The sequence below is a fragment of the Euphorbia lathyris genome, chromosome 4, assembly GCF_963576675.1.
Source record: "Euphorbia lathyris chromosome 4, ddEupLath1.1, whole genome shotgun sequence".
Lineage (NCBI taxonomy): Eukaryota > Viridiplantae > Streptophyta > Magnoliopsida > Malpighiales > Euphorbiaceae > Euphorbia > Euphorbia lathyris.
The window spans coordinates 72,151,862-72,164,239 of NC_088913.1; positions in this window are offsets into that span (position 1 = coordinate 72,151,862).

The following is a 12,378-nucleotide window of genomic DNA, read 5'->3' on the forward strand; positions in this document are numbered from 1 at the left end:
CTTTTAATTTGGTTCTACGTTTGCGCTGTTAAAGAACCCAAAGTTTAAGCTAACTCGTACGCGAATGTTGTTGGTCCCTTGTGAGATATAATCTAGTTCCAAAGTGAGGGTGAATGGAACTATAAACAAATTTAAGAGCTTTATAAATTTTCTCACAATTAGTTTTATAGCACGGGCCACTCAGAATCAGAGGCAAACTTAATTTACTATTTTGAACAGAAGCTAAGCTTGAATCCTCTTCTAAACTTGTACACTTAGACTGCGCAACTGGGTAAAGACTCTGTGTGACTTAATTAAGTATGCTATTGAGTGGGTAAAGAAATTGTTACGCAACGATTTATCCTGATTCGGCCTCCTGTCTACGTCCAGTCCCTAGAGTACCTTCCTCTGAGCTTTAATCCACTAGCGAACTCTTTCACAAGTAGAGTATAATAGATACACATGTTCTATAAAATACATTCCTTTACACTCCACACTCAACTATCTATTCTTCTCTCTTCCTGTCTACTTATAACACAAGTAAATAGAAGAGCTTCTGAACTATGTAAGCAATTGATAATTTTTGTTTTAATCGCAGAACACAATATGTGAACTTAGAACTTTTATACAAATAAATATAATGAGTGTGTATATGATTTTTGCTTTTGGAATTTCAATAGAGATTCTCTTTGAATATCTGCGTGGATAGTCGTCCACAAATGTAGCAAGTGATACGGCTTTGATAGTGACATCTTGAAGGCTGGCTAATTCGAATTTTGGAATAACCGTTGGAGGAAAACATCTCTTCTATCCCTTTCGTCCTCAGAGCCCAGTGTCCTAAGCCAATGGTATTCTTTCTTTTTTCCGTTATTTTGTCCGAGGTGCCACGCTTCTGATCTTCTACAGAGGCAGTCTGTTTGTCTAACCAAATCAGGCAAAGTTTTCAAGTTGACCAGGGGACACACCGTCTGGAGCTTCAGAATCTTTCCACATTTAGTTATACAATGTCAGTTGCACGGAGTTAACGTTTGATCTTGTCTCTTGTGCCTTGTTCTACTGTCCTCCAAGTAAGTCTTATCTTGAGGCATGGAATGGTGCTTCTGGATCCTTCTTGCTATGAGGCTCAAGTTGATCCATATTTTAAGGCTTTTATCTATTTCTTTTAATCTTATACTTTAGTTTAACCAAAACACTCAACAAACACATTAGTTCAAATAAATCAATATTTAATTTTAATGTGTTACTTATTATAGGTATATTAATTTCCTTTAATATTTTTGACATAATCAAAATTAGTGTGGAAACGTGTTTCAACAAGTGCCCATGAGCATGAAATATGTACAACACACAATTAGTCTAAAAAGATTTGATATCATGTCAAGAAACCAATTGAACCAAAAGTTTAAACGAATAGTGAAAAACCAATAGAACTTTAATCCCTAGCATACGATGTACATAGTTTGAAGCGTGCACAATACAACTCATTTTACCATGTGTTAAATTATTTATGATAAATGATATTTGTTAGGATTCAAACTCGTGATCACTTGGTCTAAGAGGTTCTGATACGGATACATGAGTTGATTTTCAGTTGTTGCTTTAATGCCCAGTTTATTCATATTGTTAGCAGCGGCTTCGTATCCTAGACCAAAGCATTATTATTCATTGTTAGTGTTCCTATTTTATAGTAGTACTTAATGATTCAGTTGTAAGACTATTATATATAGTATATTATCATTCAATAAAAGGGCAGTACGAAATTACAGACAATCTCTTCTTCTTTTCCCATCTATTTCTAAATTCAATAATATCATTTAGTATCAGAGTCCTGTTCCGGCAATGGATACTCAACGTAAGACTAATGTCGAATTTTGTAATGATGTCAATGAAGTTATAGCTCGACAAGAATCCAACTTTAATAAAATCACTGCTTCCTAGCGAAGAGTATTAACTGAGTTACAAGGCTCACGAACCATACGTTTTCTTAAAATTTAATGGGGAGGACCCAAGTGGCTAGACTTACAAGGCTGCAAAAGTACTTCCAGTTTCAAAAAATTAGCCCTGGCTAACAAGTTCAACTAGTCTCTTTCCATTTAGAAGGTGTTGCTTTACAATGGCATCGACGGTTCATGAAATTTCGTGGACATCAAAGTTGGAATGAGTTCATCAAGGAAATTCTCACTCATTTTAGTCCAACAGAGTATGAGGATCCTTCTGAAGCACTCAATCATCCATGTCAAACTATTACTCTGGCAGCATAACAGGAAGCATTTGAAAAAAACTTACCACCAAGTTTATGTCCTACCTGAGGTATTTCTTATTGGTTGTTTTATTGAAGGTATCTGAGATGATGTCACCTTTATTTATAGTCCATACCATCCTTTTACCTTTACCCTATTTTACCCATTTAAGCTTTATTTATTTAAGGGGAAAGTATAAAAATAAAACATATAGTTTAGGCCATTTTCAAACAGAGACGATGTGGTTTAAAAGTTGGCAAACATGCACCTTGAAATTGATTTCGTTAGCAAACACAGTCAAAATTGATTGCCGGTATTAAAAAAAAAGTCAAAAGGAAAAAGGAAAAAAGTTAATTTTGTCTGTATATTTATTTATTTATTTTATATATTAACCTCCTTATTATCTAATTATCACAAACAAATCCCAAAATTAAAAATAAAAATTCAAAAACACTAGCTTCTCCATATATCTCTAATCTTCTTTTTCTTTCTCTCACCTCTTTGTTAATTTCTCTCCAAAATCAAGTAATTGCACCATTAATTTGAAACTTCACTAACCAAACCACCATTAATTCCACTTACAACATGAACACTTACATCCTCCATAACATAGTTCAATTTTTTGCAAGGACCTTTACTTTCCAAAGGATTATCCAACACGGTGTTATCTTTTGGATCGACCCTAACGTTTTTAACTCGTAAGGGAGACGCTCACAAACTTAGCCCATAGGGCCATTCGATATCCTCAACTTTTGTAACCTCTCAACATTCATCATAACCATGCCCAATAAGCGCACACCAGTAACAAAAATTTGGTAACTTTTCACATCACGAATTAGAGGCTTAGATACTTGTAACCGAATCCGAGCTCTGACATAACTGCTCCAACCGCCAACACCATCGATATCCAATTCTAGTACTTGACCCACACAATAGGAAACTGACTTGATTGATTGTACATCATGATGATTCAGTGGTACATTAATTATCCTGATCCAGAAATCACAAACATTCAAAGGAATGTCAGATAATTGCTCATCTCCATTCAATTCTTTCAGTGTCAGGGACTATCCTTCATCACTCTATTCAAATCTCGATTGTTGGAGAACTCACAAATAAATAAGTTATTTACAACATCCTTCATCTGAAAAGTCTTCACTCGCCATGCTACGGAAAAAGCATATGCCACCCCCTTCAAATTGAGAGCCTTTGAGGAGAAAACCTTTCCCACTAAACTTGGACAAATCGAACGCTCACCATCTAATAGAGGTTCTTTTTACAAATCAACTAGGACATCTTCACACTCTGTCAGATTAAACTTCTCAAGTAACCCCTCCAAACTTGTACTTGCCATATATTAAACAGAAACTACTAAAAGACCGCAGAAAGACAACACTGATGAATTGAAAGATAAAACAAAAACTACTAAAAGACCGCAGAAAGACAACACTGATGAATTGAAAGATAAAACAAAAACTACTAAAAGACCGCAGATAGACAACACTGATGAATTGAAAGATAAAACAAAAACTACTAGAGCAAAACCATAATGGACCAAGACCCTCCACCAAACTCAGATCAACAGCAGTCGAGAGAGGGAGAACGATGACCCATTATTGTTAATTGTTAGTGTTCCTATTTTACAGCAGTACTTGTTATATTTCAGTCGTAAGACTATTATATATATGTTATTTATCATTTAATAAAAGGACAACAAGAAATTACAGACACTCTCTTCTTCGTTTGCTCTATGTTTCTAAATTCAATCCTATCAGATTTTATGTCAAATAATCAATTGAACCAAAAAGTTAAGTTGATAGTTAACCAATAAAAATTGTATTATACGATTTGACATACCTCCACATGCGATGGGCTTAAAGCGTGTACAAGGCATGTCAATCTTACCATTTGTTGATTTTTTTTAATAAATGCAAGATTCGAACTCTTAACCACTTAAGACGAATATCAGTTCACCTTGAATAATTAGTGTTAACATTGCACGATTTCATAACAAAAAGAAAATGCACAATCTTATATTCAGAGTGTAAATTTGTTCGATTCAAAGAATAATTATATGGCTAATTTATAATTTATTACTGAATGATAAGTTTTTTTTATATAGTTTGTCTGATTTATCATTTTGAGACTTGTTAGGTATCTTTTAGATGAATCCTCTCTCTTAATTAAAATTTTCCATGTATACTAAAATTCAAACTCAAGATTTCAAGTAAATTGAAACTTTTTTTTTTGAAAAAATAAGTAAACCTTTATTGAATATGAGAAAAAAGAATTGAAACAAGCAACAAAAAAGGACAGACCTACTTTCCACGAATAGAACCAGACTCAACTGCTTGAACTAAATTAGTTGAATTATAAGTCGGCTAGTGGTAGTACTTGAATAACTAGAAGGATCGTTCCCTTTACATAATAATGACAAATTGGGAATATGAAGTTCTAACACGGCTCTACATGAAATTAATTAAGATAAGGATGCTCCATTTGCCATTATCTACCTAAATTACATTATTATTATTAACAGTATTTTTTTTTATTTGGTGTCAACCATTATTATTATTTTGATAGTTCAACCTATTATTATTTATTAAGAGGCTATATATATATATATGTGTGTTTAGTTTAGTTGAGTGGTTAAACTAACACATATTCTTCCATTATTCCTTAAATATAAGATAAGATAATGATTGCTTTTTTTTCATTTTATTTCTTTTAGAAAAAATAGATTCCCTTACATATTACTATTCCTATTTCAATCTCACTATTCCTGTTTGTTTATATATTTTATGTGGAATATCTTAATTTGGACAAATTACACACTGTAACAATTATATAAATTTACTATTTATTAGAATATGACATTAACCGTATTGTTTTGAATTTACGGATTGAGATTTATCATAACAGTAACATTTATCTCCAAATATACACACCCCACAATAAAGATCCATACACCTCACTTCACTTTATCATTACTGTTTCTTAGTTAAACTGCGCGTTTTACACAAATCACAAACAACAGCCAATCTTCTTCTTCACTCTTCTTTGTCAATCTTCTTCTTCACTCTTCTTCCATTTTCCCGCTCAAATTACAGTTACAGATAACACCCATCACACCCCTTTTCTATTCACCGTATTCTACGGAAACAGATTTGAACTCTCCAATCATCTATCAGGAAGAAGAGGGACCATTAGATGATTGTTCTTTGAATTGTAGCTGTTAGATTAAAGTTCTACTTTTGCAAAGTGTTCATCATGTAAAGTATATATAGACTCATTCAGTATTCAATAAATAAGATGAGAAAATATCTCTCTCATTTTCAAATACACTTGTTGAATTTATGATGGTATCAGAGCACGCTTAGCTCATTATTTCTTCTCTGAAATTTCTTTCTCGGCCATTTTTTTTTCAACAATGGCGATTCCTGCAGCAATTACAACTGGTAGTCCATATTACTTGGCAACCAATGAAGCACCAGGCCTCACTCTAGTATCTCAGGTTCTAACTGGACCAAATTATCATCAATGGTCAAGATCTATGAAGATGGCTTTAATGTCCAAAAACAAATTTTCATTTGTTGATGGTACAATTACAGCACCTGCAAATCTAGAGGATACTATGTATTCTCATTGGCAAAGATGTAATACAATGGTCATGTCCTGGATTCATCATGCTTTGTCTCCATCTATTGCTCAAAGCATAATTTGCATTGATAAGGCATCAGAAGCTTGGGAAGATCTTAAGGAAAGGTTTTCTCAGATAGATGCATTACGGATCTCAGAATTGAAGAAGGAGATCTACAGTTACAAGCAAGAAGATCAAGGAGTAACAGAGTATTACACAGGTTTGAAGATTCTTTATAATGAATTTTTGAATTTAAGACCTATTCCTAAATGCAGCTGCAATCCTGCTTGTAATTGTGAAGCATTTCGAACTCTAATGAGTCAAATGGATGGAGATCAGGTTATAACATTTCTGCAGGGTTTAAATGATCAATTTAACACTGCTTGTTCTCAGATCCTTCTTATGGATCCATTACCTTCTTTGAATAAGGTTTTTGCATTAACTATGCAACATGAGAGGCAAATAAACCACACTACCAAGAGATTTATTAAGGCTGAACCAGCATCATTTGCTGGTTTCACAACTTCACAGCCTAAACACAATTCTTATCCAAACAACAATACCAATGGAAATTCAAAACCTCACTATAAGAAAAACTATGGCAAAGCTCCCCCAATTTGCACTTATTGTTCAACTCCAGGGCATATAGAAGATACATGTTTTTAAGAAACATGGTTATCCACCGAATTATGGCAACAGGCAAAAACAACTACAAAAGGAACTCATCCAGAGTCAATTATGCATCTCATCAACAAAATGACAATTCTGATGATGAATCAGATTCAGATGATCAAATCAGCAATTATAATATGCAAACCATGCAGGAATCAGATAGTTGTGTGCTTACTAAGACACAATATCAGCAACTGATGTCACTTATTCCATCAAGTACAGGAGGAACTGCAGGAAGTAAAGCACATACAGGAGCAGTAAACGTCAGTGCAAAATCAAACATTTAGTCTGGTAAAATTCTGAGTTCTCTTAGTTCATTTTGCACAAAGGAAGCATGGATTATTGACACAGGTGCATCTGACCATGTCATCTGTGATCTAAAGTTTTATGAAACATATAAGGAAGTTGCTGATTATGATATTCAATTGCCAAATGGGAGTTCTGTGCCAGTAGCATGCATTGGAACTGTGATTCTGAATCCAAATCTTATATTACGAGATGTGCTCTATGTTCCAAATTTTGAATACAATCTCATTTCAACCAGCAAATTAACCACAGACAAACACATTTGCTTGATTGTTACTAAACATTATTGTTTAATACAGGATGTTATAAAGTGGGAGATGATTGGTTGTGCTAGAGAAAGAGATGGATTGTATTACCTAGAGACACCTCTAAACACTCACAAGAAAGTAGCAGTTTCAATTTCGAATAAAGAAATTTGGCATGCCAGATTCGGCCACCCTTCCAAACAAAGAATGCTGAACTTACAAAAACTGTTTCCATTTTGTAGTTCATATGTCAAAGATCCCTGTGATGTATGTTCAAAAGCAAAACAAAAGAAATTGTCTTATAGACTAAGTGATAGTATTGTTGTATCCACTTTTGATCTAATACATATAGATATTTGGGGTCCTTTCAAGCATTCTTTTACTGATGAGCAATACTTTCTCACCATTGTTGATGATCATAGCCGTTATACTTGGATTTCTCTAATGAAGCTCAAATCAGAGGCTAAGGATTTAATACAACATTTTCATGCTTATGTCAACACTCAGTTCCAAACAAAAGTGAAGATTGTAAGGTCAGACAATGGCATGGAGTTTCATATGCCCGATTTCTACAATAAGCAAGGAATCATTCATCAAAAATCTTGTCCTGAAACACCACAGCAGAATGGAAGAGTGGAAAGGAAACACCAGGATATCATGAACACTACAAGAGCTTTACTGTTGCAGAGCTCAATGCCTAAAGAATTCTGGCCGTTTGCTGTTCAACACTCTTTCTATTTGATCAACAGACTACCTTCAGCAGCAATAGGTAACATCACTCCTTATCAAAAGTTGTATTCCAAAAAGGCAGATATTGATGATTTGAAGGTCTTTGGAAGTCTAGCTTATGCTAGTACTTTGGACAGAAACAAAAATAAACTCAGTGACCGGGCAACAAAATGTGTTTTTCTTGGTTATAAGCCAAGTGTCAAAGGCTACAAATTACTTGACTTAGACACTTTTACAATCTTTGTCTCTAGAAATGTAAAAGTGTACGAGGGTGAGTATCCTTTTAGCTATACCCCAACTAATGATTTTCATTATGTTACTGATGATCATCTAGACTCTTTGCATAATGCTGTCCCAGCAGATGATGAATTTGAGCAAGCTCCACCAAAAATTCTCATCCATAATTCTCACATTGATGATCAAGTTGATTATCTTAACCCTGTCTTACCACATCCATTACCAGTACACACAAATCAGCCTGTCATTTTACCACAAAGAAAATCAACTCGAAATTCCCATCCCCCAACCTATCTCCAAGATTATCATACCGCCCTTTCACTAAACCATACACCGCCCGAATTACCTAACACTCCACATTCAATCACCCCGCATTTATCTTACACTAACCTATCCATAAGCAAAAGAGCATTTACCATAAACATTACATGCCACACAGAACCCAAAAATTATACCCAGGCACTCAAAGATCCAAGGTGGCAAGAAGCTATGAATAAGGAACTAATGGCCTTAGAATTGAATCATACATGGGAGATCACAGATTTGCCATTAAACAAAACACCAATTGGTTGCAAATGGGTGTACAGAATTAAATACAAGGCCGATGGAAGTATAGACAGATTCAAAGCAAGATTAGTTGCAAAGGGATTCACGCAACAAGAAGGGGTAGATTTCAAAGAAACTTTTGCACCAGTGGCAAAGTTTACAACAATTCGTGTATTATTAACAATTGCAGTAGCCAAAACATGGAGAATTGATCAGTTAGATATCAACAATGCATACTTACATGGAGAGCTAGAAGAAGAAGTATACATGACTCTGCCACCTGGATTGCATTCCCATGATCTCAACAAGGTTTGCAGGCTCAAAAGATCTCTTTATGGTCTTCGACAAGCTGGCAGGCAGTGGAACATCAAGCTAACTACTGCAATTAAACAGGCAGGTTTCAAGCAGGCTCAATCAGACCCCTCCATTTTCATCAAGCATGATCCTCATGGCTTTGTGGCAGTACTCATATACATGGATGATGTCATTGTAACCGGAGATAATCACAGCGAAATCAATTCTATTAAGCAACATCTTCACATACTATTCAGTATCAAGGATATGGGAGCTCTTCATTATTTTTTGGGATTTGAATATGCCAGAACCACTTCAGGGATCCACATGTGCCAGCGGAAGTATATCCTTGAATTACTCAGTGAAACTGGCTTCTTAGGATGCAAACCAACCCTTACACCAGCCATCCCAAATTTTAAACCTTCACCAAATGCCCAATTACTCACGGACATTACTGCTTACCGAAGATTAATTGGCCGACTACTGTATATCACTCACACCAGACCTGAAATAGCCTTCATCATAAATACCTTATCACAACATCTTAACAAACCTACCACTGATGATCTTCAAAGGGCTTATCGAGTTCTTCGATACTTGAAACAAACTCCAGGTCTTGGTATTTTCTTTCCTGCCTCAAATGATCTTCGCATACAGGCTTTCACTGACTCTGATTGGGCTTCATGTGTTGAATCACGTCGCTCTATCACTGGTTATCTAGTATTTCTTGGTCCTGCACTGATCTCTTGGCGTTCTAAACGACAGAGTACTGTATCTCGATCTTCATCCGAAGCAGAATATAGAGCAATGGCATCCACATCCTGTGAGCTTCAGTGGATTCTTCGTCTTGCCCAAGAACTCAATATCCCCCACCGCTCATCTTTACTCTTCTGTGACAATACATCTGCCATACATATTGCTCAAAATCCTGTTTTCCATGAGAGAACGAAACATATCGATATTGACTGCCATGTAATTCGCGAAAGAGTTCAATCTGGCCTCATTCGCCTTATGCCCATTTCTACCACTTTGCAACTTGCTGATCTTCTTACAAAAGCACACCATTCTCCTCAATTCTCTGCCTTAGTTTCCAAACTTGGCCTCTCCAATCCCTATGCCAAGTTTGAGGGGGGGTCATAACAGTAACATTTATCTCCAAATATACACACCCCACAATAAAGATCCATACACCTCACTTCACTTTATCATTACTGCTTCTTAGTTAAACTGCGCATTTTACACAAATCACAAACAACAGCCAATCTTCTTCTTCACTCTTCTTTGTCAATCTTCTTCTTCACTCTTCTTCCATTTTTCCCGCTCAAATTACAGTTACAGATAACACCCATCACACCCCTTTTCTATTCACCGTATTCTACGGAAACAGATTTGAACTCTCCAATCATCTATCAGGAAGAAGAGGGACCATTAGATGATAGTTATTTGAATTGTAGCTGTTAGATTAAAGTTCTACTTTTGCAAAGTGTTCATCATGTAAAGTCTATATATAGACTCATTCAGTATTCAATAAATAAGATGAGAAAATATCTCTCTCATTTTCAAATACACTTGTTGAATTTGTGAATTTATGATTTATGAATTGGAGTCTAATATTTTTAAATTATGGGTATAAAATTATATTTTATTTATAATATATAGAAATTAAATATATATTAAGAATCCTCTAGGGTTTTCGCCCCTCCTTATAGATAAGAAAATATATATTTATTAAGAATTAAATTTTATAATATAATTTAATTGTATTTTTTTTTTGTAACTAATTATAAATTTTGAGGTAAAAGGCTTCCTCTTTACATTGAGTGAATATTTATTTTTATTTTACTGAAAATGATATTGTTATCACCTTGATTGGATATTTGTATTTTAACTTAGTAATAATGGTATAATGTATGTTTTTTCAGAAGACATATGTTTGTTGTATTCATAACAAAAATAATACATATCGATATAAGTAATTAGAAAATTACAATTTAGAAATACATCAGAAAAACTTGAATCTAGAGCTTCAATACCATAGAGCGTGATAGAGCAATAGAAGATAATGTTTAAAACTACTTTTGACACTTACAAAAAAAAAATATATATATTTTTAACACAACGTCGAGAAACACACTCCACCTAGAATTTGACTCAATAGTCTTTTTTTTTCAGGAATGTCTTCATAATTTTTTAAATAGCCAGATCTATGTGATGATAGATAAAACTATTGTGTTTTTTCATAAAAGAAAACATGATAACACTCATATAGAGAGACATACCACAACCAATCGTGTGAATGAACCAACTAAACTTAAAGTTTAAGTTGTTAAGATCCAACAATAACTTTTATATTATTACCTGACACAACCTATCACGCAAATGTCCTTTAGACTTGACGAAAGAACAATATTGATAAATAAAGTAGAAACTACAAAAATCTACATCAAAAAAAATTTATTCAATAAAGTAAAAACAAAACAAAGTAAATAAAAATTTAATTTGTCGAAAAACCTCGAAATCTGGATGAAGAAGACGATAATTTTTTAGCTGTATGTTAGGCAGTGAATTGACTATGATGTACATTGGATGTTTCCATCCTAACACAACCTAAAATGAAAGATGAAGGTTGTATGAAAATTAAAAAAAACATAATTATAGGTGTAGTGTAGGTGTTATCTTATGCATAATTAAATAGGTTTGGTAGGATAATAGGTGACGAGTGTTTAATTTGTGTATGATTATGACAGACGTAAATGTGCACGAACGTATAAAATAATGTTATACCAAACCTAAATGAATACGTACGTAATCTCATCATCTCTAGGTATACCTATTTTATAATCATTTATACTCCTTTTCATAACAAGGTCCGATTTGTAACAGCAACTTTAATGGTGTAAAATTTACTTTGCACTGTAAAATTGTTTCTAATCAGTGTACGTATCGTAACTTTTTGGGATGTATTACCGAGCTTAGTAATAAACTTTAGAGTCAAATACCGAATATTATAATTAAGTTCAAAATTACAATTAAGAGAGTGTTTGTTTCAGCTTTTCGGAGGAGCATTTAGCGTTTCACTCCAAACCGCGGAAAATATAGCGTTTGGTTAGGTTTATATAACCGCAGCGTTTAACATTTTCTCTGGAAACTGCAGCGTTTTGGAGCGTTTCACGAAAAACTCTTATTTGGAGCTTTTCATAAACAGCTGTTTGCAGTTAGTTGTTATTGACCGAATTATCCTTCTTATTTCATAAAATATGTTTCTTTTTTAACATTATTTATATTTCTACAACATAATTACCGGAAAACAAGATTTTGTTGCGTTCAATAAATTTTTTATTTTTTATATAGATTATTTTTATTAATTTGTGTAACACATTTTTTATTTTATAATAGGATAATGTGCAAAAATACCCCAATATTGTCTTTTGAACAAGTTGGACAAAAAATTTCCAATATTTTCATCGAATTTATAAATATTAATTTTCAA